Source organism: Danio rerio, chromosome 15 (assembly GCF_052040795.2).
Source record: "Danio rerio strain M-AB ecotype USA chromosome 15, GRCz13ab, whole genome shotgun sequence".
NCBI lineage: Eukaryota > Metazoa > Chordata > Actinopteri > Cypriniformes > Danionidae > Danio > Danio rerio.
In genome coordinates this window covers 30,702,501-30,728,937 of record NC_141035.1, presented here as the reverse complement: position 1 = coordinate 30,728,937, position 26,437 = coordinate 30,702,501, and the positions used below count along the sequence as shown (strand labels likewise).

Below are 26,437 nucleotides of genomic sequence, written 5' to 3'. Positions count from 1 at the left end.
TTGCTTTAGTAACTATTACTATCAATTCAGATTATAACAGGAAGTCAGCTGGTTTGAGATTTTAGAATTTTTCTTGCCTTTCAGTATTTATAATTGAATTTACAGTAAATAAAAATAATGAAAATTCTGTCATTTGTTAAACACACAAGTGGATATTTTGTAGTCTGATATCCATAGTAGTTCTTTTCTTAGTATGGATTGCAAACCAGTTTCCCACCTTCTTCAAAATATTCATATATTTTTTCTTATTTGGGTGAATTGTCCCTGGATTATATTTATACTATGGATTATAGTTAATTAATTTTCTTATTAAATTGCATAATACCATTACATCTAATTACTTACTGCACAACACTGCTAATTACCAAATACACATGGATTATTATCCCTATAGTTCAAATTTATTTATTTATTTTTTTGCTTTTTACCCCACCTAAATAGCATTAAAAGTATTTAGGTAAGCTGCAGAGACAAACTTTTACCAGCATGATACTAATTATTCAGAAAGTGATTGGCTAATGAGAAGGTCTCTCTTCATTTTTAAAGGTTTCAAAATAAAGATATTTTTAAATGCTTTCAAATACTCAAAGAATATACTTTGATAAATGCATAAAACTGCCCAAATGTTTGTTTATAGAACATATCCGCTTGTTAAGTCGTGATGTATGAAATACTGTTTCCGGGTCTAAGCCGCCACTCATTTGAACTGAGAAAATATTTGTTTATGACCATTTTTCAGTCAAATCACGCATTAAAGTGAATTTAATATAAAATCATAGTGTACACAACAATCTGGGCTTGCTGCATCATAAATACCAACATTTTAACAGTTTATAAAAAATGAACAACTTTCTGGCCATCACAGATTAGACATGGATATATATATATATATATATATATATATATATATATATATATATATATATATATATATATATAATATATATATATATATATATATATATATATATTTTTTTTTTATATATATTTATAAATATATATTTTTATATATATTATTATTATATATATTTATAAATATATATTTTATATATTTTTTTATTTTTTATTTTATATAGTTTTTATATATATATATTTTTTTATATTGTGATCATGATTATTGAAAGCATTACTCTACTTTGTAAATATTTATCATTATCATTTGATGAGTCTCCCTATGCAATTTGATATAGTGCTTGGACCCGGAAGCCGCTATGCACAAATCTGGCCGTTTTATTTTTGGTTTATGTTTATGTCTGAAAACACATTTCTGACTGGCAAGTTAAAAGCTTTTTTTTTAGCCTTAAGCTGCTTTAGTCAAATAGAAACACTCACAGTAAAAAAATGGAAATGGAAAACTATTGTCTTTGATTTTATTGAACTTAGAATATTCATTTAAAATTGTTCCTAATTTTGATTTAGGAATGATTTACAGTTAAAGGAATGTCAATTTTACTCACTCTTATGTCATTTCAAACCTACATGTTCTGTCCATATATTGTTTATTTACAGTGGTGTAAAGTAACAATTTACAAATACTCAAATTACTGTAATTTAGTAGTTTTTCTCAGAAATTGTAATTTACTAAGTAGTTTTAAAAATGTGTGCTTTTACTTTTCCTTGAGTACAATTTTAGTGCTGTATTGGTACTTTTACTCCACTACTTTCCTTTAACCTGCAGTCACTACTTTATTATTTACTTTTTATTTACCTCAAGACACGGGCAATTTATAATTGCAACCCAGAGCCTGTTGAGATGCATGTCACTGATGAGTAGACATGGGACGATAATCGTTTTCAATACCGTGGTTTGGAAAAGTCAAGGTTTAAAAAACGCAAAAAAGTTCTGCTATATCGTTCCTAAGGTATGTGTTATTTACTTATATATTTTATGTGTCCTAAGGTATGTGTTATTTACTTATATATTTTATGTGTCCTAAGGTATGTGTTATTTACTTATATATTTTTTTGTTTATTAGGACAACAGTATCATGCCATTTTAAATTGTAAAGAAATCTGTGTATTTGAAACTTTGCAATCATCTGAATTATTGAGCCTGCATGTTTACTGTTACAAAATATTTTAAATGTTTCTCAAAATAAATATATATTGTGTTCAAAGGTGACACAATACAGGACACAAAGGGGAGTTTTTGTTTTTTACCCAGACATTTTAAAAGTACAGATTTTAGAGCAGTAATCACAATACTGTGAACCGTAATATTTTTTTCCAAGGTTATCGTACTGTCAGAATCTTATACCGGCTCATGCCTACTGATGAGAAAATGAGATTCTCAGATTAACGCTGTACCCTAATGTCATGGGGATGCTGCATTTTGTTTGGAAATGAAAATCGGGTTGACGCCAGAACTCAACGTCTGGCCGACGTCAATGTCCAACGTACAACCTAAAATCAACCAAAAATCAATAAGTAATGATGTTATAGCTTAATGTTATGTGGACGTTACCACAATGGCGTCTATCAGATGTTAGATTTTGCTTGGCATGCCTGATAAATAAATGTCAGTATCTGACGTCAATATGATGTTGGTTTAAGATGTTGGCTCGACGTTGGATTTTGGTCACTTTCTAACAACCTAAAATCAACCAAATATAATAATTTGATGTTATTACTGGACATCAAAGTAACAATGTCCTTAGACTCTGACACATTGAATGTTGGTCACCTGACGTCACAACCTAAATCCAACCTAATATTAACGTCTTATGATGTTGTGTGCCTGCTGGGCAATAAGTCGATGCACTACAGAATGTTTTGTTAACACACATGCTCAAATTACATGTAAACGCATCAGGTTTTAACAACGTAATACTCACTACTCACTACTCTTGAGTAGTTTTGAAAGGTCTACTTTTTACTCATACTTTGAGTAATATTTACAACAGATACTTTTATTCTACTTGCTCTACATATTAGGCAAGTAATGGTACTTTTACTTAAGTATGATTTTTCAGTACTCTTTCCACCTCTGTTCATTTATCCATATTATGAGTCCTGCATCAATTTGAACGCCTCTGACAATCATTGTAAAACATTTTATTTTAAATGTTGACTAAAAAGACCATCATACAGGTTTGGCATGACATTAGGATGTGTAAATGTTCTGTAAAAAATACATATTAAGTGAGCCATTAACCAAACATAAAAACAACAACCTCAAAAACGACGTCAAAGAAAGAAAATGCATAAAATGTAAGTCCTGCAAAGCCTGTTTATTCTCCCCTTTTCCTCTCTCCACCCCGTTCGCTTGATTTTCCCTGTCCTCCGTCCTACACGCAGGGGACATTAATCCAGAAATCTGCATATGTGCTGCGCGCCTCGGGAGCCAGGGCTGTCCAGACACGCCGGCGTATGATTTCACATTGTTTTGAGCAAATTGCAGCTTCTGATGATGGGAATCTAATTCCCACCGAGCTGGAGGAGGGAGGGGAAGGAGGAGGAGGGCAGCAGCCGTCCTGTGGCATGGCGGCGCGTGTGCCTGCGTGGTGCCACTCATGCAGACACTTCCACACGTCCGGGGAGGGGGCATCCTAATACTGCAAATTGCTGATACACATGTAAGCAAATATCCTCTCAAATTACTTTCTCTCTCTTCAGGCCCAAGCTTGCGATGAGGCTTGTTATTTAAGAAAGCAAGGGCGGTGATTTTGTTTTTCCTCTAAGAAGGGCTCTAATTTGCATCGCACGCTGAATTACATGAACAGGAGGCCCACCCCTGGCAGGGCTCGCGTCGGCCTCCATATGCCTGTATTTTTGTCACGTTTAAATTTGGGTTGATTTAAGGACAGATGTGGTGTGCAATCAGTGGCAACCCCCGTTTATTTCTCATGAAATTGGACTTTGTGCTAAGAATGTTTGCGTTTGCGCTAAATTGCTGCGTTTATTGGGGTCTTGAGTGTGCCATCGTCTTCCATTTGCGACGGGCATGCGTGCATATGGGACCGGTAGAAGAGATGGCTGATTTGCTTTAAACGGCAACTATCTTTAGAAAATGATGTCTGTTTGAGTGTATAGACGCTACACGGTATGTAGGCAATCCATCTAGACAATTAGCAGAGTGATTCGGGATGCGGCAGCACGGAAAGAGCCACCAGCTGTGTGCATCATACCAATCATACGCCGTACACATCGGGGAAACAAGTTGGTCCCTCTTTATGCACATCGCTGCATGATGTATATTGCTGTACTATAAACGTCCCCGGCCAACCTTTCAGTGCTAGTAGATTATTAGCAACATATTACTGGTAAAACCGTGCGGTAGTCCTCAAATTACCTTTATGCTAATGTTATGGGTTATAATTAGCCCCTTTGGTACATTTATTGCTTATATAAAGAAAGAAAATGGTCATAAAAACTAGTTGTCATTATTGTTATGGCTTTATATATATATTGTTTTGTAAATGTGCATGTAAATAAAGTGTTAAGATATGCTTTATTTATTAAATGGCCACAGAAAATGGTACTAATTTGAATTTAAAGGAAAATTAAATACTATTCTTGTATATTTTAATCAATTTGTCCTTGTATTTCAGTGTATAACCATTGTTTTATTCATCATTTTAGAAGTTGCAATGAAGTTTCATGTAACCAGATTTCTTTTAGGTAGCTGTCGATGCTCAAAAATCTAAATCGTCATCAGTTACTTAACCTCACAATGTTTTAAACCTTAACAATACGACTCATTTAGACATGTCAGCGAAATCAATATGAGACAAAATTGTTTGATTCCCATTGTTCTTCAAAACTGACAGATTCCCAACAGATTTAGAGGGTAAGTCATGACAGTATTGTCCTTTAAATATTTAGGCCTAACAAATTTAGATTGCATATAAAATTTCCATGCATTTGGATTAGATACTTTTAACATAATTAAACTAATGCACTTTATGGCGTTTGATATTTGTTAGTGAAACATAAATTAAACAAATAAGATCAAGATTTACGTATCAACAAAACCAATGAGTTTTAAATGCTTCTTATTAATTCATCTATTATGTGGAGTATGGAGCTGCACCCTGGATATTAGGTAAAACAGTCTGAAAGAATTGTACTATTTGGATCTGGCCTTTTCTACAGCTAAGTATAAATGTATACTTATTCATATCATTTAACTGATTAAGTCTAATGATATTCAATTTTAACAGATTTAGATTTTAAGGAATCTGACAACATACATTAAAAATGACAAATTAAATCAAATTAAAAGGTTGCAAATGGTTAATGATAAACTTCATTGTAATTCATTTCAAATATAACATCACCAAAACTAGGATTCTTTACATCTGTGGGCGTTTTCTCCCATTCATAAAGACCGCAAACACATGATATGCCATATTATGTTAGTATACTGTAGTAAAACCTAGACCATCGGCTGATAAAAAGAAAATGGAGGTATCCAGAAAGAAGAGGGTGGGTGAAGTTGTCAGGCGGGTGTGTGAGCTGGCCAGATGATAATGTGCCATGACACTTCTGAAATGAGACACTGGTTGCCATGGCAAAGAGGCAGAAGGGACAGTCTCTCAAGAGGCCCAAATAAAACAAGCTGTAAATGATGTTTGATTAGAATTTAGATCATGTAATCGTCCGGGACAGGCCTTTTGTCAGCTGCTTTAAAGCCCAGGCTTTTGCAATTCTTCACAGCACTTTCTGCCATGGCCAAACACTGTCTGCAGCTCCTCTTCTCCATCTGTAACCGTCTTCTTATTATCTCATCTGTTTAACACATCATAAAGATCCTCCTCAGTCAGATGTTATACACATTTATAAAATGTGAAATGCACCTGCGTAGAAATAATCTTGTAAGCATGTTGACAAGGATGATGATTTTTTTTAAAAGACACACAGAAAAAAATTATGTCTGCAAAAAATTGTTGAAAATAATTTATTTGTGTTGTCTTTAAACAAACAAATTAAATTGAGTAAAGTTTAACTTAATTTGTTTGTTTCAATTCAGCCCGAATTGTTTAAATCCAAGAAATAATGTTTGAAGCAGTTTTTCACTGCAAAAGACAAAACAATTTAAAGACAAACGCTCTCATTTGCTAATTAATGTATTCAGAAATGTCATAACATACATTGTAAAAATGTTGGGTTCTACACAATTCCTTCATGTTGTCCCAACACAAAATTAAGTGGATTGAACATAAAACAATTTAGAAAAAAATTTGAAAATTAAGAATTGGGTTGTTTTAACTCATTTTAAATACGTAGTTTAACAAGTAGCAAAAGTCTTCTTTTTTTTTGAGCACATACAAAATTGTAATTATGATTTTATGTTCAAGTATGTTGTTGTGGAATTATGAATTACACCAGAATCATTCTTGACTAATAACATTTCCTTCAAATTAAATATAATAATTTTGTTATTTAAAAAAAAGAACATCAATTTATTAACTTCAGAAAAGTTAAGAAAGCAATTTTCAGTCACAGGAAATAAAAAAAGCATTTGTTATACTGACCAGTTGTCTTTTTTTTTTTTAAATAAAAGGTCTAAATGGAAGTAGTTTGATTTTAATATAGGTGAAATGTGATTTCATTTATAAATGTGAAAACCTTTATAAAAATATAATAAACAATCAAATTTTTGTTAAACCTATAGCTATGCAGGTTAGGGTAATTAGGTAAGTTATTGTAAATTGATGATTCTGTAGTGTAGACTATCAAAAATGTAAGGGCTTATAATTTTGACCTTAAAATGCTTTTTAAAAAGTTAGAAACTGCTTTTATTCTAGCAAAAATAAAACAAATAAGATTTTTAAAATCAGAAATACTGTGAAAATTTCCTTGCTCTGTTTAACATCATTTGGGAAATATCTAAAAAAATTCAGAGTGGCTAGATAAAGGCAAGAGAAAGATTTTGAAAAACAAAGATTTCAATTTCTGACTATAGCAGCATTTATCACAGTTCTAATAGTTATAACCCATTAACCATTTTTTAATGAGATTCTGTTCTTTTGATTTTAGTTGGTTAAACATTTTTATCCTGAGAATCAATGCATTAAATGTCTTTTTATGTTGTTGTTGCTATGCATTCACTTAAAAATCTAAGTCCATAAAGAGCCATTAATTAAAAGAGAACTTTAGTTTCTCTATCCAGCTGAAGTGTGACAATTCACTAGTAATTCAATATACTGCAGGGCTTTAAATCATTATAGCTTTCAATAACATCCTGAGACAATAACAAGCGTATGTTTGTACAGTACTTCATGTTAGAAAGACTAATGAATCATAATGGAAGTAAATCTTCCTATTCATTACTGGCTCTGTGTACGCAACATCTGAACCCTTATATCAAGGCCACTCATAATAGCATGCCATGATATGAAGTAGAATAAAACCCATGAATGAAATATGAGTAAAAAAATGTCTTAAAATTATAGAAGACGTGCAACCTTGTGAACATGAGATGATGGTATCAGTAAGGTCTCACACTATTTAGTCTGATTGCTGTATTGTGGTGTATACTGGAAACAAATTAAATAGCCCACCGCTTCTTTTCAAGTAAGAAAAGCAACGGCTGCAAACAACAACAAAAACTTGTTATTGCACTAGAGTACAAAATATCAATTTAAGTACTTTAGTTAATTAATGCATGCTTTTGATGTAAAATTATTGTCCTAAAATAACTAAAAGTAAAAGTGGAATAGAAAATAATTGAAATATACTACAGACTTTTAAAGCAAAACAATACACAAACTTATAAATGACAAATAATAAAAAAAAAACTATTAAATAAATAAACTCCTTCAATGCATTATTAAGAACTAAGCAGGATCTCAATTATACTAGAATAATGCTGGTGTTATGAGACACTTCAGGAATTTTTATAATATACTGTTTTTAGTGCTAAAATAATTTTTCTATTATCATTTTTAAAAACAGCTGATCATTCATTTTTTTGTGGAAACCGTTATATAGTTTTTAAGCAATGCTTTGATGAAATGAAAAAAAATTTGAAGAACAGAATTTCTAAAGGTAAACAGATTTAAAACGATGCAAGAACGAGTAAATAATAACAGAATTTTCACATTTTGACGTGAACCGTACCTTTACACATCCAAACATCATTGAAACACCTCTTGGGCAGTATGCTCAGCCATTTTGTCTGAATGGAGAAATATTAAATTATCCAAAACTGTTTGTCAAGCTTATAATTACCTTCCATATTTAGAACCACCAATAAAATGAAACGACAACGGTCTCATAAGTTTTGTTTCTAAACGTTCGAATCAAACAAAATCGGCATATTTTCAGCCCAAGCTAATGCACAGTCAAAAGGAACAAGATCACGTCACCATTCTCATTTATGGCCATTCTACAGATTATCATTCTCTGAATAATGGTCATCAGATTGTGCTGGTCTTCAGAAGTAATTCACAACTTGATGGTAAATCTCTGCGAGAAATGACAGTGACTCTTTGTTTACAAGTTTGTCTGCGTTTGAGTAGTCATGTGATGTGCATTTGACAGGATGGACTAAACCTTGTGTTCATTTCATACAGATTACAAAACCAAAAAACTTGTTTTCAAGTGCACCTGATTAATTTAAAATTACAGATTTCTAGCTTTATTTAGATATATTTATGTCTATGAAGCAAGAATTGGCTAAGATTCCAGTGTGTAAAAAGCACACATATGGTCTGAGCTTTTCCCTCTGAGAAACGTCAGCCTATAGCTTTTTATAATTGGCTCCTGTGCTAGTAGGTGGGGCTTCATTAATCATGCTGACGTTACACTTTACCCCATTCAAAACTATTGCTGTGACCGAAATCACATTGTGTACTTCCATACTATACAGTATGCTAAAAACAGTATGCGAGCTGAGTAGTATGTCTGAATTAATTTTTTTTTTTCAAAAAACAGTATGTGAGAAGCACTGCTTAATTTGTAAATTGCGAGGTCCCAGAACAGAACGGGGTAATGGATCCGGCATGTTACCTGAGGATCAAGAAGGTGTCGTGCAGAAAAGTGGGTGGGGGGGGATGGGGGGTTGGGGTGGTTTGAAGGCGGAGAGGTGTTGCAGTTGTTGAAGGACCAGAGTAAAAGAGTGAAGAGCGGGGCGTTGTCGCGGAAGAAAGTGAAAGTAAACAGCAGACAGGGGAAGAGGGCGGTTGAGGAGGGGGATTGATAAAATGAGGTGCCGGATCAGATTTCAGAGGTGCAGGATCCGGATTCGGCGTGTTCTGGTACAAATTAAGCCCTGGCGAGAAATACCCAGATTACCTGCTATTGCCGGTTAGATTCTGAAGTGTGCATCCGATAGAAAGCGATGCCAATAGGTCACATGATGTTGACAAAATGGCAGATGTAGTACCTCCAATTCCATTCATATTATTCACATCCATACTGTATAGAACATACTTTTTTAATGGTCGAGTAGTACATTTAAATTCAAATGCAGTACCTACTGTGTAGTAGACGATTTCAGACGCAACCTATACGAGTGACATTGTGTATTCTATAGTCTTTGACTGTATTCAAAACACAAAACTGTGCTGTGTTATCTGTTTTTTAAACCCTGATTATATCTGTAATCCTCAGAATCACATAAGAAACAAAAATAGGAAGCAGTCCATGAAATTTCCCCTCATGTCTTTGGTGGGTTCAACTACTATATTCTCCCCCCCCTCCTCTCTGCCAGCCCGGGGAGTAATGAACTGCTTACCAAGCCTGAACTAATCAAGTCTGACTGCTCTCTGTCATTGTCAATTACACAGCAGCCTTCGCCTGTGAGAGGGCTAACGGAGACTTATACTATAGCTACAAATTGAAAAGTAATGTGTGGAAAGGATGCGATCGGATACAAACTCCCTGTGCAAGGCTGCCTTTTGTTCTGCGCTGTGTTTAAAGGCTGTCCTCGCATTTACCAACTCTGTATCTCATAGGAATCGGTTCCCTTTGGTTCATAAACTCGTCTGTGGCTTTGAGCGGGTGGGATATTGAGGTGCTAGTAAATGCAGTGCTAGCTGTGACTTGTTTACATTAGCAGTATGTACCGGAGCATTGAACGGGCTGTAGTGGACTTTGATGTGTAAATATATAAACTCACGGAGACCCGTGTTGGTCCCAGCTGTGTGTCTACCTCTCCTACTGTGTTTGGCTAATCAATGGCAGACATCATCAGTAATCACAGCAGCACAGTTCAGCTCCGTGACACTGCTTGCAAGGCTCTCAACACACACACATGCAATCGCATGCTTTCACACACACACTTTTCTTTGTTGGGGTGTGACCTTTGTGACTTGTGCAAGCAGAGACTGTTTTATGAGGGTTTAGAAACATTTAGCGGCGTTAATCGAAATCAGTATTAGTAAAACAAGTATTGCATCATGCTAGAAGCTAAGTTGATGACTGTAAATTAGTATTGACATTATATACAAGATCTCGTGTGTTGTTTTAAATCTAGATTGAAATTTTGAAAAATTTTATGACAATGAAATGTCAAAAAAGTTATTTGCTCCTGGTCTGTAGTTCAGTTTTTAGCTTCGTTCACTCATTCATTCATTCATTTTCAAAATTAATTTTTGAGAAATAAAAAGGAAATTTGAAAAAAAAAAAACTGCAAGTATCAAACATTCATTTATTCATTCATTCTCTTGTCGGCTTTGTCCCTTTATTTATCCGGGGTCGCCACAGCGGAATGAACCGCCAACTTATCCAGCAAGTTTTTACGCAGCGGATGCCCTTCCAGCCGCAACCCATCTCTGGGAAACATCCCCACACACATTCACACACACACTCATACACTACGGACAATTTAAACTACCCAATTCACCTGTCCGCATGTCTTAGAACTGTGGGGGAAACTGGAGCACCCAGAGGAAACCCACGCAAAGGCAGGGAGAACATGCAAACTCCACACAGAAACGCCAACTGAGCCGAGGTTCGAATCAGCGACCCAGCGACCTTCTTGCTGTGAGGCGACAGCACTACCTACTGCGCCACTTTCCCGCCAGCTTCGTTCATATGAAGATTATTTGAAGATTACGAAAAAAAATGATTGACAAATATTGTCTAAATATTTGTACATTAATAATCAGGCCTGTAAATAATCAGGAAATTTACATTTTTGGGTGAACTATTTTTTGTGACTCAACTACAACACGTCTGAACTGTACCTGTTCCTCAGAACAATCAAAACCACAAACTACTGTATAATTTACAGTACAAACATTTAAACCAATTGTATTAATTGTATGGTGCTTTTGCATTATTTTTTAATCATAAGTGCTTTTTCAAAACAAATGCTTTGGCTAAGATTATAGCTACAGCTTTTTTCTGTTTTTTTTACAGCACTGCCCCTTTAAATTAGCACTAAGAGATCACAATGCTGCATTAGAAATACTGCAGTCAGATCTCCAGAAGAGTGAGGCTATTGTGGCCTGCTCCTTTATCTTGTCCTAGCCAATGGCACTGTCACTCACCCCAGTGTGTTCTGGGATTACTGAACAGGAGGTCAATGATCAGACACCTCGGCTAATAAAATGTGCTGCTGGATTGTTTGCAGTGGAGCTCATTGCTCCACATTCATTTACAGTGTGTGTGTATATATATATATATGTCCTTGGCATAAGTAAGAATGATTTCATGCGTATCTAGTGGGTGCCCGTCCATGAAATCTGTCGAATACCTGCACTATCCATTACAACTGTCCTGAGAATAAAGCAAACTCCTTTTCAGTCTGCTTCCAGCCACGTTATTTGAAGTAATTAACCTTAATTTGCCGAAAAGACAGAAATCTTTATTGGACCGTTGCCACTTAACCAGACCCCAAGCCCACCAAAGTCCATCTCCCTCGGCTCTAAATGGGGTCTGCATTTAATCAAAATTCATCCATCAGATTTCAGTGTTGAATCATCTTTTAATTGGAAGTTACAATTCTGGTTAATAGTCTCATAATTCGCAGGCTCTAATAGTGGCACCACTGGGAGCCGCTCTATTTTCACTGACTCCACACCTTCACGTGGAGCCCAGGAGAACTTTTTTTTTTTTTTTCTTGAACTGTCTGCCCACTCACCTCATCCTACCTTCCCTCTGCCCATTCACAAGCATTGAGAGGTAAAAAACATCACTATTGGTTTGACAAAATGGGTCAGTTTTTGGGTTGCTTACTTTCATATTTTATGAGAATCAAAAGACCATAAACCTGGCCTTGTCATTTGAAAGGCTTCTTGCATAGAGCAATCTGTAACAGCATAGTGTTTTGTAGATCTCGTAACAATACTAAGGTCTGGATGGATTAGATAGCAAGCAAACAATCAGCTCTTGTAAACAAAATATTGAATGCAGGAGAAATGGGCAGAAATAAGTGCTGAGCTACTTTGATGGCCATTTTTTTCTTGCAAAGCAGTTAGTTCAGAGTACCTGTGAAGCAAGGTTGCTCCTGGTCAGCAATAATAGGAATTTCCCAACAGGGGTCTAAGAATGGGCTAACCAAAGTCAAGGCGTTTGGCACCCCAGGCTTATAAATGCTAAAAATTTAACAACCCAGAACATAAGCATGGCAATAGTCTCTAATCAGAGTCAACAGAAGCTGAAATGTGGTAAAAGTGACAAACATTTTATTAATGGTCATGATGGACGTCCAGTGTTCTCCACCCTCCGGTGCCTAGACTGCAGCTCTGCACAGGAAATTTGGCCAGAGGAGAAATGGCCATCCCCAACTCAGCTTAGTTTTTGTCTCAAGGTTTTTTCCTTCACTTTTGTCAATTGGTGAAGTTTGCTCCTTGCCACTGTCGCCACTGAATTGCTCGGTTTGGGACTTGTGGAGCTGCGCATTGATGGATCTGCTCTTCAGTGTTTGGACTTTCAGCAGTGAAATTTAAACCACACTGAACTGAAATAATCTGAACTTCATCTCTGAAAACTAGACTGACACAGTTTTAATTTACTATAATATTCTATGTTAAGGTGCTTTGACACTATCTACATTGTAAAAGTGCCATATAAATAAATATAAATTGACTTGAATCATGAGAATAATCTTACACAACATTGAACAGTGTATTGTTACACACAGGGCCGCACACCAATTGAAATGTCTATAATTCAGCAAGCTAAGCTTCAGAACTGGACCTTTGTACAGTCCAAGAAGGTCACCTGGTCAGTGAGTCCCATTTTATTTGACATCACATCAACAACTGTGTACATGTGCACCGTTTATTCAGAGAAGTGAAAGCACAAGGATACACTGTGCTATAATGGCTATTTGGTGAGTGGAGTGTGATGCTCTCAGCACGAGTATGGCAGGTCATGTGGATGTGAAGTTGACACATGCTACAGTACTGTACCTAAACATTGCTTCTGACTACAGTAGACCTACAGACCTACAGTAGACTACACCTTGACAGCAGTGTTCCCTGGCGCCCTCTTTTACCAAGATAATACTTCCTACCACACTGAACACATTGTTTAGGAAGCTTTTAAAGATCATGATGAAGAGTTGAAGGGTTTGCACTGCCCCCAGATTCCCCAAATCTCCGAATTGAGCATTTGTGGGATGTGCTGAATCAGAAAGCTGGATTTTTTTTGGATCCAACTATGAAGTACTGGACTTGAATCTGCTGTTATTCGTGATGATTTGCCTAATTGGTTGAAGTATCATTGGAGTATGAGAAGTTTGCAGTTACAGTTTACCTTGAATATTGCAGGTAAAAAATACAGAACGGATCCTATTACATATATTGTCTAATGTACAATCGCTGAAGCGATACAGAAGCAAAGGTAAAACACCTTGAAACAATCAACTTACTAGAGTTTGAAATACAAACCTGACAAATTTTGCATCAGTTTTCTCCCTCTAAGTCTCCTTAAACACATTGTGCATGAATCAATTCTCTGTTTAGCGCAGAAGCAAACAGCACAGACAATGCAGAGGTTGAATTGGGAGCTAGCCTCCTCACTCTCTGGCCTTCAAATACTGTGCAACAATGTAAATAACAGCCGAGGAGTGGAATTAAGTCTAAACAGAAAATGCTAGTACCAGCCTTGAACGCTTGGCCTCTGAAATGCCACATCGGGGCTAGCCGAATCCAAGCCAATCGATATCGAATCAGAAAGACACAAGGAGCAAAAGAAGAGGCAAGACAGACACAAAAGGAGGATGTTGTTACTTCGCTGACATGTTGTGCTCGCCGTCTTTTTCGCTGGCCATGTGACAGAGTCCTCTCTTCACCTCTCCACCGTGAAGAGCCTCTGCATAGACCCTTTGGCATGTGCTTTGAATGCAGAAACACCATATTCTGACCTCTAGACACTGAACTCGGTCTTGACTTCATGGTCCTTTGTGGTGCTTCTGCATTCTTTTGTCTGGCTTGCTCTACAGTATGCGGCAATTCAACTCAACACGCAGGCCCTCTCAAAAGGTCTAAGGTCAATTTGCATGTGAGGAACGTATGTACTGGGTTGTACTTTCTGCTGGCAAACTTTCTTGGCTGGAATGTTTTGTGTTTAACACAAGCCACACATTGCAATAACTGAAAAGAATTGCAGTAGGTGTTGGAAATCAGAACAACCTTTGGTGTGCAAGGATAAATATATATCAGATGCTCTCTTAAGAGGACAGTCTAATCCCAACAAAGAAACAAGCATTGATATTAAAATGCTGAACATTACTAAGAAAGTGTTTTATTACTAGTCTTATAGTGGCTGATAACTGATAAATAAGAATGTATTTATTTTGCTTTATGCTTTTTTCGTCTAATATGCTTATTTTACTTTATTTTATTGTGGAGGTCAGCTACTTTTAGAATGCTTGAAGAAATTCTGTTAAGAACTAAACAATGCTGGAAGCGTTTCAACATTGACAAGCATTGGTAAACAGCTAAGGAATCGACTATAGCCTAAAAATGTTACTATTTTTGTCATATTACTGAACTACAGCCAGCAGCTTGCTCTCTGCAACTCTCACATGGTCGCCCACTGAAGCTAAGCGAGCTTGTAATTGGACTGGAGAACTCATGGGAAAGCTAGGTTGCTGCCGGAAGTGGTATTAGTGAGGCCAGCAGGAGACACTCAATCTGCGGTCTTTGTGGGTCCTAACGCCCCAGTATAGAGAAGGGGACTCTGTACTTTCGGTGAGTGCTGTCTTTCGGACGAGATGATAAACCAGAGGTCACCAACCTTTTTGAAACTGATAGCTACTTCTATGGAGGGCTACCAGATGATACACACTTCTCAAATAACATATTTGCTCATTTTACTTTTAATTCGATTTTGTTGTTAATAATCAATGATATTCATCTACGCGAAGACCCTGATCATGTTAGTGACTTCTCACAATAGTTGTCAACAATGATTTAACAAGGTAGGAAACAGATATATATCAATGTGCAACACTTTATTTCTATAAATCTCTTTTTATAAATTTTCAAATGATCACTCCTACAATATTCTCACAAGGCACTAACAATTTTCAACAAATCATGAACAACGTTGTTCCATGTTTGAACAGATTATAATTGTGTAATAAATCAACTTTTAGATTTTACTGAAATTATCACCAAATCTACAGTATTTTTAACATAGCCGACGCTCTTCTAACTATTGTAGTTCCCCCGAGTTGGACATCGAAGTGGAGATTACATCGTTCCTGTCTTTAAACAAAATTTTCCCTTCCCATTTATATAAATGCAAGTTGATTTAAAAAAAAATTGCTACAAGAAAATATGAAGCTTACTGGTATGTGGCTATGGTAAACTACTTTTAGAACAGGTTTGCAACTCATGTGATCCTTGCGGGCTCCCTGTTGGTGACCCCTGTGATAAACCAAGGTTCTGACATTCTGTGGTCGTTAAAAATCCCAGGAAGTCCTTTGAAAAAGAGTAGAGGTGTAACCCTGGCATCCTGGCCAAATTTGCCTCTGTCCATCATAGCCTCCTAAACATAATTGGCCTCATCACTCTCTCTTCTTCACCAATCAGCTATGTGTGGTGCGCGGTCTGGCGCAATATGGCTGCCGTTGCGTCATCCAGGTGGAGGCTGCACACTAGTGGGGGATAATGAGATTCCCTCTAATGTGTAAAGCACTTTGAGTGTCCAGAAAAGCGCTATATAAGTGTAAGGAATTATTATTACTAACAAAGCGTTGTGTAATGGAGTGCAACAGAATAGTTAAATACTAAGTGACACGGTTTGCCTATTTTCTTATTATTGGCAGGAAACTGCACCCATCAAAATCTATAGTGGTTTCTTATCTTATGGCAGTGATTTGTAATTTTTAAGTAATTGTATAAATGCACATTTTAGTGTTAAGTAATAGTCTACCTATAGTTACATATATGAATCGCATTAATAAATTAGTAGCGCATCCATACAACCTTAGCTGCACACCATTATACAGTGCTTAGCATAATTGAGTACACCTGATTTTGAAAATGAATATTTTTATTAATTTCTCAGTGAATATAGGCAATGTACTTGTATTCCATCAAAACAGATTTATAAACAGATATATTTATTAAAATAATATTTTAGTCACCAAGCATTTTTAGAAATTGAAAGATAATACAATTAAATTCAAGCAAAATATTATTATTATTATTAAATTTTTATTTATTTTTTTACATAATTTTAACTCATTCATTCATTCATTCATTTTCTTTTCGGCTAGGTCCCTTTATTAATCTGGGGTTGCCACAGTGGAATGAACCGGCAACTTATCCAGCATATGTTTTACACAGCAGATGCCCCTACAGGTGCAACCCAACACTGGGAAACACCCATACACTTTCATTCACATTCATACACTACGGCCAATTAATAATACCCAATTCACCTGTCCCGCATGTCTTTGGACTTGTGAGGTAAACCTGAGCTCCCGGGGGAAACCCACGCGAACGCAAGGAGAACATGCAAACTCCTCACAGAAATGCCAAGGAAAACAGAAATGGCGAGACTCGAACCGGCAACCTTCTTGCTGTGAGGCGACAGCACTACCTACTGCACCACTGCGTCAAAAAAATTTCAACTAAATTTTTCAATTTTTTTTGCTTCTTTTGATTTTCCTTTATTTTTAAATTTGTATTTAATTTTTTTCTGCAACATATAGATTTGGGTGTTCTAGTTTTTGGGCCGTTACAGTAAGGTTTTTTTGTTAGGTAAGCTCTAGATTTGGCTTTTGTACTGACTAATCTAATGTATATACACACAAATATAATATTGTAAAGCTTCCTATTAAAATATGAATTTAAAAGATAGATTTGTGAGGGGTGTACTCATATATGCTGAGCACTGTATATATATTTTCTTCCTGTCCTAGCAGAAGAGAGTCACCAGTGGAAAACAAATTTCCTCTCCTGGCGTTCTGACATCCAGCCTGCAGAAGGTCCCATGTTGCTGGGATGTCTTGACAAAAGAGTTTGCAGGCAGATCTGTGAGTGTGAGCATATAGACACCAATGACAGAGTGTTTCACCAACAGCTTGTCAGAATGTGTATACGTGTACGCGTGTGCGCAAGTGTGTTGTCCTCCGCATCTGTGCTCCCCTCCTCAGCGTGTGGAGCTCCTCTATACTCTGCTGCTGTAGGGTAATCTTTTACACTAGGCAGAAGAAGGCAGTGGAGGGTGGAAATGAGCTTTTCAGTCTCACTCCCTCCCGTATTCCCCCCTCAGCCTCGCTTTTGTACCCAGTGCCCTCCTTGCCTTCCACCTCTATTCTTTCAGCTCTCTCACCTCCATTGTTTTGCTCCCTTTCTCCCTGGGTGTACGTCGAGGGCACTATCTGTGACTGTGAAATCAGACCGTGTGGCGTCACCTTCCGCACGGCAAATTGCCGCTTGATCATTTGCTTGCCTGTCATTTTAGCAGAAAAAAGTTTTTCTTTCTGCTTTCTTTTTCGGGTCTGGTTTCTCCGGCGACCTAGGCTTGCCCTCTAGGGGCTGAGGCAAATCACTGCAGCGGCACCGGTGCCCTCATGGAAAGTGTGCTGAGGCGTTGGCTCTTGGAGCGAGGGCACAATGGGCCGCCTCTTACTCCCTCCTCAGCAGCCTCATTCAGCTCCACACATATTAGAATAGTTCACAGGGTGCCCCTGCTTTCCAGGTGATAATGAAAGGCGTTCCAAAGAATGCTTTCAACACGACGGTTCCTCTTCAGTGCCCCTCACAAAGTAGCGCACATTCGGGGTATGAATATACCTCAGTGTGAACAGTGCCTCTTGTTGAAATTCAATTTCCCTGGTATATTTCTTTAAGTGGACCGAAGGTCTATCAGGAAAACTATCAATGCTTTTACGTCTTTCTGTTCTGCAAGTGTCACTGTTTTTGTGCAGTCAGAATAGGGGACTATTCAGTTATTCAAACTAGACCTAATGAGGGAAAAAATGATGATGAATTGATGAGTCTTAGAAATGATGGGGAAAGTCATACCTCACTTAATTAAAAGAAATTGTGTCGGTTAAGATTTCTCGTTTAGTTGGGCTGTTATTTCGATTTTGATGTCACAGATGCTGATACTTAACATTCTAAATAGAAATATCATAATGTTTTTTCCCACTCAATTTCAGATGCAATAAACTCTTGTTAGTTCATGTATTCCCTAAGAATCTTGGGGCTGCTGATGTCATGCTGTACTGTTTGAGCTACTTTTATACTGAGTTTTTAGCCCTTTTTATTTTCGCTTTGCTTCAAATTGCTCTTAGTGTATCATTATTACTGAATGTTTACTTGAATATAAAACAGTGTTTACTTAAAGGGGCAGGTTTTCAAGCAGGAAAATTACAAACCCTTATGTCAAAATCTGTATGAATTTTACATTTAATTTAATTTAATTTAATATAATTTTTTTATTTTATTTTATTTTATTATTACATTGTAAGTCAATGGTCACCAATCAATTTAGTTACCATCATCAAGCAAATTCATTTTTGGAATGGCAAATTTATTATTCTTTAATTTTAAAATTGAAATAAATAAATACTTCAACACATTTTAATATTTTAGCATTTTGATGTTTTCATTAATATAATTTTTTTTTATTGTGTTCAGTGACATGATTTGTTGTGCTATTAGAGCCAGCTATGATTAATACAATTTCGCCGGAACTGTACTAAAATCAGCAACTACATCGGCAATTTTGACAACCCTTGTATAAAGGGTTCACATACAGTTCAACACTTTTAAACGGCTTACTTTTATTTTAAATTACACACCATTTCTAATACATCTCTACTTTCTGCACCCAAGTAACTCTTGACTGCTGAAAAGCATGGTTTTACTTATGAAACCGTGGGCTGCCTTTTATACTCGGAGCAGCTTCATTTCTCTTTCTGTCTCCTGTCACAAGACCCTCTTCCATCTTTTCATTTGCTTTCATCAGTCGCTCTCTTGCTCTGTCCATCTCTCTCTCGGTCCATCCCTCTCGCACTCAGTCTCCGGTCTGAGCACGCTGACAGGCCTGGCAAAGACAGAGTGCGGACGTCCAGCTTAAAAAGTGACCGCCCTGTCCTGCAGCTGCACAGCTGGGAAGCTGCAAATCTATCATGGCCAACTGCAGCCTGCTAGCCAAACTGACCCGATGTTAGGAGGAAGAGAGAGAGAATGAGAGAGACGCAGAACAAGACAAAGGTCCTGTTTACAGATGGGATTAAGATGCATTTGGGTTGAGAGGATTAGAGAGAGACAAGCAGATGAGGGAGAAATGTTCCTGTTTACAGCTGGTATTTAAATCCATCTCTTTTGTTCACTTTTGACCACTTTTTTATTTGTAGGTGGGTTTATTTACAGGCTACATGAATATCTTATCATACGGTTTAAAGTATGTGTAAGATTTATTTTGCTAGAGCACATTTTTATTCTTAAAGTGAACATTTAATCTACTAAATCAGTGGTTCCCAAAGTGAGGGTCACAAGACAATTAGGGCTGTTGCTTGGTGATTTCCAAAAATCTTATATATGTTATTAAACAGTTACCATATTTGATTCATAATCTACAGTATCATATCTGTAATCAGATGACTTTATTAAAAAAATGAAATGGTTGTTAGACTGATGGTCCATTTGATTAGACTGTCTGCCTAATATTTGTTGAGACTGCTCCTTCAACAGACATTTACCTGACTATAAGAAACTTTGCAAGTACATGTCAGCTTCTAACCTAACAGTCTACTTATAATCTAATGAGAATTAGTTGGCATAAAGGTGCAATGTAACCTAAATTTAACAAATGGACCATCAACATAAAGTGTGACTGCACTTTTTTGTGTTGTCAATATGCTTGTTTTTGTATAGTTCCTTTTGGTGTGTGTGCACCGTTGTGTGTAATGTTTGTATGTTTATACACACTTCCAAGGATAGTGGGGGTTACGAGTCAATTGTTATTTTGGGGGTCACAGGGTGAAAATTTTGTGAACCCCTGTACTAATTATTAATCCACTGAAAAAAATATTTTGGTAATCATCAATCAAAGTCTGACTAAATGCTTGCTTGTATGGAGTGTCGTTTTTTTCGTTGAAATCAGATGGCTTCAAACACAAATTTTTTTAACCACGCCCCTCTTACCATTAGTTTGCTACAAGGGAATGATGAGAAAAAATAAATCCCCACCCCTACTAAATATTCCATTTCAGTTGGAAGTATATAAATAGACTAAAAAAAAAAGTCTTAGCAACTTCCAGGTTCATGCAGACTTTAATATTAAGCTCATGACATGTGAATGCAAAATCAGACAAGGGTACATGTTACAAATAGCAGCAGTCTTGGATTCTGCTCTAATTGCCAAATGCTATGGGTTTGACTTACTACCAGGAGTGGAATATAAGACAGTAGGCAAAGAGGTGGTCTCTTGTGTCTGTTCAAAACACATTTAACAACAAAAGCAATGCGTTTTTGACTAACACTGGAAACGATAAGAAGTAAACAGATTTTTGTTGTTTTCACCAAAAACTGCTTCCTTGGTTCACCTTGCTAAATGTACAAAAATACTTAACATCTGAAATCTAGCAGAGGGTAAAAAAGACGGTTCTGACATATAATGAACAACTTGAGCTTGAACACAGTTGGTTCGAGTCAGCGTACTCTGCTTGTATGTCATTATTAAAGTAATGTGTTTTTGCTTGAACAGAGTAGTATGTCCAAATCTATAGGATCTGATTCTTTATCTGAGTAAGTGGATGACTTATTAGTTCTGGCGAGATTTTGAAGTGCACATATATGGACACTTTTCCATCCTACGAGCCCAACGGAGAGAAGCAAAAGCAACTGATGGCATGGGAAGTTTTTTCCATTTCATTTGCCATATTTATCAGATTTTTAGCCAGTCATTTGTGTGCATGATGTCTGCATACAAGGCTATGGAGGATTTGATCTTGTCAATTGTAAATAGATTGGATCCATGTCCTTAGGTCAGTCTCATGTGATTGACAGAAAGATGTTTTTACAAAAGACAGTTATTTTAATTAAAGATTAAAGAATGTGCACAGCTTACTGGGAGACTTGATTCTTATTGGTTAGTCACAACATTCCAAGATATGTTATTACCCAAGAAGAACCACTAAATAATGCAGGCTCATCCTGAACTTACAATCACCTTGACCATCAGTGAATAGGCCTACAGTATATTCACATTAATATACTTAAATGTTTATATGTGTCTGCCTGTCTGTCACAACAATGTTTTTGACTATTCGGCAGCTTCTTGTGAATGAATAATGTGTAGTTTAGTATATGCTTCATTAACATGGTTTTCTTTCTGTCAGCTGTGACTGTTTGGTGCTGTCTTGTTACTGAATAACGTGCAGGTTATTGTATGCTTCATCAGATTCACTCCTCACTTTTCATTTCTGTCAGCTTTGCATTTTATATAAGAATTTATAAACTATTAAGGCTCAAAACAATGTTTTGTGTCAAGTTTTGATGTTTTGTGGCAAGTAGTTGTGTAGTAAGCTGAATAAATTACATTTAGGATATTTGTTTTTCAAAAAGCCTCTTAGGCCTTCTTTTGCATTAACAAATTCTGGGTTTACTTTATCCCTTACAATATAAATACCAATACCAGACTCTATATGGTCCAACAATCAGAGCACACAATTCTTTTTACAAGCAATTTCAATAAATCGAAACTAAACGAGAATGTTCAGACAGAGGGTAAAAACAGCTGCTGCAACAATGCAAGAATATGATTTTTTTCAAGTAAAATCATGTTAGCTTAATCTAGAAATAAAATTATGAATTATTAGCCCTCTGTTTATTTTTTTCCCCAATTTATGTTTAACGAGGAGAATATTTTTTTTCAACACATTTCTAAACATAATAGTTTTAATAACTCATTTCTAATAACTGATTTATATTATCTTTGCCTTGGTGACCGTAAATTATATTTGACTAGTTATTTGTAAGACACTTCTTTACAGCTTAAAGTGACATTTAAAGGCTTAACTAGGCCGTTTAGGGTAATTAGACAAGTTATTGTACAATGATGGTTTGTTCTGTAGACTATTGGAAAAAAAGGAATTAGATTTTTTTAATAGCATATTTTATATTTTTTCTCATTTTATTTTTCATGCATACAAATCATATCTGAGTAAATTGTGAAAATAGTGATGCTGAAGCGCATAATTTAGAATAAATACAGCAATCCCTAAATTATGAGGAATATCAGTTCACTGTGACTTTAAAAGCATGGCTGCCGCTTTGGTAAAGGAAAGCCCGGTTTTGAGGATTATGCAAAAGCAAGAGGGACGGAGGTAGAGGAGCGAAAGGGACTATGGCTGCCTCGTGCCGGGGACAGAAGGGGGGCATTAATCATTATTGGCGCACACCTCCGTCCATGCCGCACCCTGACGGCCCTTCCACCCCTGACATAAATCATAATTCCTCCACAATAGATCCCCTCTCCAGCACGCTGCGGAAAAGTCTGCTACTCTTATTGATTTTTCCTTTTCTCCCTCTGCCTTCCCTATCAGCACCTGCACCCCTCCCCCATGTCCACCGTCACCTCCGCCAAGTCATTAGGAAACATAACTGATATGATATTCATAGAATACTAAATAAACTTTACGAGGACACGCCATCGTACGTCCCAGAACCCCCCCTCCTACCCACCTTTTTGATGCATGAGAAGCCTGTGTAGAAAAAACAAAACTAATGATATAAAAATTACAAAGCGTGCTCTGTGCTATTACACCTCTATTGATTTGTTTTTGAGGTGCACCTAGGCTTATAAAAGTTGCTGGGGGAGATTAGAGAGAGAGGGACCACAAAGGGAGAACATAGAAGGAGAGAGACAGATAAAGAGAAAGAAAGAATATGGAGTTGAATGCGCTTTGTTCACAGACCTTGGGTCAGAATGACTGTAAGTGTCTGGTTTTGTGTGTTGAGTGATGCTAGAATAGCCTGTAGTGATTTGATTCGGACAAAAGATCATTGATTTGTGAACCTTGACCTCAGAGTAACCTCTGTGGTGAATTGCATTAAAGTGGAGATCTTTTTTTGTATAAAATACTTAAATTTGTAAAGGTTTGTGCAAAACAAGTATTTATATAAGTATTTACAAGAATGTGTGTTCAACATTTTAAATATGGAAACATTTAGAGAATTTGTTTTGCAGAAAAGGACAATATAGATTCTTTTTTCAGACTTTACATATTCAGATCTGCTGCCATTTTTTAAAATAATACCAGTCTGTGGATCAATGGGCTATATGCACACAGACTTTTAATTTTCAGCCAGGCAGCCCAAGGCCTTCCGGTCTTTCCATTATAAAATTGTCACGATTAAAATCTGATTTCTTTAAAAGTCCGCAATCTTCACTGCCTGTTAAATATACGATATGAAGTGGGTCTCAGATCAGACAAGAAGCACTGCATTAAATTCCATTTCTCCCCCGCCATGTCTTTAAAATATGATTTTATTTTATCCCAGTATTTTCAATGGAATTTCTGCGCTAGCCTGTTGCAACTGACGGCGCTAGTGGTTACAATAGTTTTTCATATAATTTTACGCTTGAACAACTAAATAAATGCTCAAGTCTATTTAACTGAATGTATAGTAATTACATTACAACATTGAAGCTGTAAAAACAAACTTGTAAAATTGAAATTAGTCACATTAAGCTTTCACCAGAAGTTTATTATTGGCTTTAAAACTGTAACCGTGCAGCCTATTGGGACAGGTGCACACGAAATCATTCATTATTTTCGTTTTATTTATTATCAGAGTCTGAAAGATCTTTTATTTTGAAAAATTACCGTATTCGCTTTGTTACATCTTTGGTCACTTGAGCGTCCAAATTTAACCATTGAATTTAACCCACAAGCAGCAAAATGAGTAAGAAACAGACAGCTTTGGAAAGTTTCTTTGCTAAGGGGAAAATGCTCAGTGAAGGACCCACAAACTGCCAAAGAATAGATCCGCAACCCATTTGTCAACAAATCAGGTAAATCCAGCATGGCTGTGCAAGAAGATCAACTGCTGGAGATTGCAAATGACGGCGGCCTTTTAGGGGCCATTTGTATATCGCATCTTTTCTAGAGTTCACAAAAGTTTGTTATTTCCAATGAAGGTCGCTCCTTCTAGCACACGCAGTTGAATAAATCCCGCAAGCGCACCGTGAGTCACGTGACAAGAATTGACAGATGAGCTTCAGCTTGTTTGTAATGTACACATTTCGGTAAGACTAAATATCCCAGACGAACACAGAACACCCAAACACTGCAGTGCTTTGTAATTTTCTCCATAAAGAAACTTTTATCAATGTTACAGCAGTGTTTTATCAGTTTGTCCTCCTCTGAGAAAATTGATGGTCGACTAGCAACATACAATATTTATTCATTTATTTACTCATTCTAAACAATTCATTAATAACTGGTTTGTAAATAATGCAATACTGAATTTGTTAATGAAAAATCAATCACTAACAAATTATGAAAGTACAGTTATTAAACATTATAAATATGCAGTTATTAAGCGTTAAAAATATGCTAATTCAAGACTTACTATCGTTTATTAATGTAGAGTTAATGCGTAACAAATATAAACTCACTATATGCTAATGCTTAATAAATGATTCATAATGATTCATAGCTATTGTAAAGTGCTATCACAGTTTTTGCTCCAAAATATGCCTTCAGTGAAACATACAAATACATTGAAATATTAGTGATCTGAATGTTCCTTTAAATAGTGAAGGTTAATTTTGAATTGAGGTTGCTTGGTTACATTTGAATAGCTATAAGTGAGAAACGAGCCCCTGGCTTTCTACTCTACCAACAGGTGCTAGCCTGGCCAACTGCTCTCCTCCTTAGGTTTGACCTTAAAGTGCTAAACTCCCACTGCTAGAATGCAACAAGCATTTTTATTTTCTGAATCAAAAGAAAATGTTCAAATTGACCGTTTTGCTGACATGTGTGACCCCTGTGGATAAATCCATTGATATGTTTGGCACATTTTAATCTTTAAAGGGTTTTCTGCATCCTTCAATCCCTGCTTTGCTTGCAGTTTTCCCTTTTCCATCCCGGGACTGCATTGCCTTCATTTTTCAGCAGGTTGGATCCACGTGGCTGTTGCATGCACTTGACATGGGAGCTGAGGCCTGGCCGGGATTAAAGCTTGGGTGGAGGGATATTAATGTGAAGCGGAGGGGACAAGGGCGCTCCTGTCCAATTACTCTGTACCTAGTCACCGCCATCCGGCCGCAAAACAACAGAGGAGGAAAGGATTAATTGCCTTGGACTCTGCCCCCACTACAGGCCCAATTATGGAAACATATTGGCTCCCAGCGATGCCACAGACACTGCTGTGCTGGGATATTGTGTGAAATTTCTAACCGTTTCCAGAGGTCAGGACGAGTGGACTGAAGCAAAGGCTGGGAAAAGAGTGGTTGAGTGTGTGTTTGTGTGTGTGTTGCTGTGTTATCTCAGTTTGCACGTTGCTGATGTGACCTGTTGAGGGTGCAGAGGATGAGACTTTGTGGTAGGAAGCAAAACAAACAAACAAAATCTGAACTTGTGAGCTTGGGTCTTTTAAGGATATACAGTATATATCCATCCATTTAATGATTACAGTAAGTGTAGTCTTATTCAATTCTCAATAGTATTTTTCCATCCATCCATTGCTATATTATTCTATTGATCATGCTATCTTTCTGTTTTGCCATCCATCCATCCATCCATCCATCCATCCATCCATCCATCCATCCATCCATCTATCCATCCTTCATACTTTTATGCCATCTGTATACCATTATGTCTGTTGTTTTGTCCATCTGCCCATTCATTCATTCATCCATCTTCTATTTCATCCACCCACATATCCACCCATCCATCCATCCATCCATCCATCCATCCATCCATCCATTCATCCATCCTTCATTCTTTTATGCCATCTGTATACCATTATGTCTGTTGTTTTGTCCATCTGCCCATTCATTCATCCATCTTCTATTTCATCCACCCACATATCCACCCACCCACCCATCCATCCATCCA

At 36.7% G+C, this 26,437-nt stretch overlaps 2 protein-coding genes across 10 annotated transcripts in view; both read left to right on the top strand.

Moving 5' to 3' along the window:
• The window catches only part of dhrs13a.3 (dehydrogenase/reductase (SDR family) member 13a, duplicate 3), a 130,073-nt gene that overhangs the window by 86,569 nt on the left and 17,067 nt on the right, over positions 1-26,437 (top strand). The gene's annotated exons all lie outside the window — the stretch shown is intronic.
• Positions 26,411-26,437, top strand: part of LOC147840657 (uncharacterized) — a 1,354-nt gene continuing 1,327 nt past the window's right edge. The window contains exon 1 of the mRNA XM_087284252.1: positions 26,411-26,437. This exon is cut by the window's right edge and continues 1,327 nt beyond it. The gene's annotated coding sequence lies outside the window, so the exon portion shown is untranslated.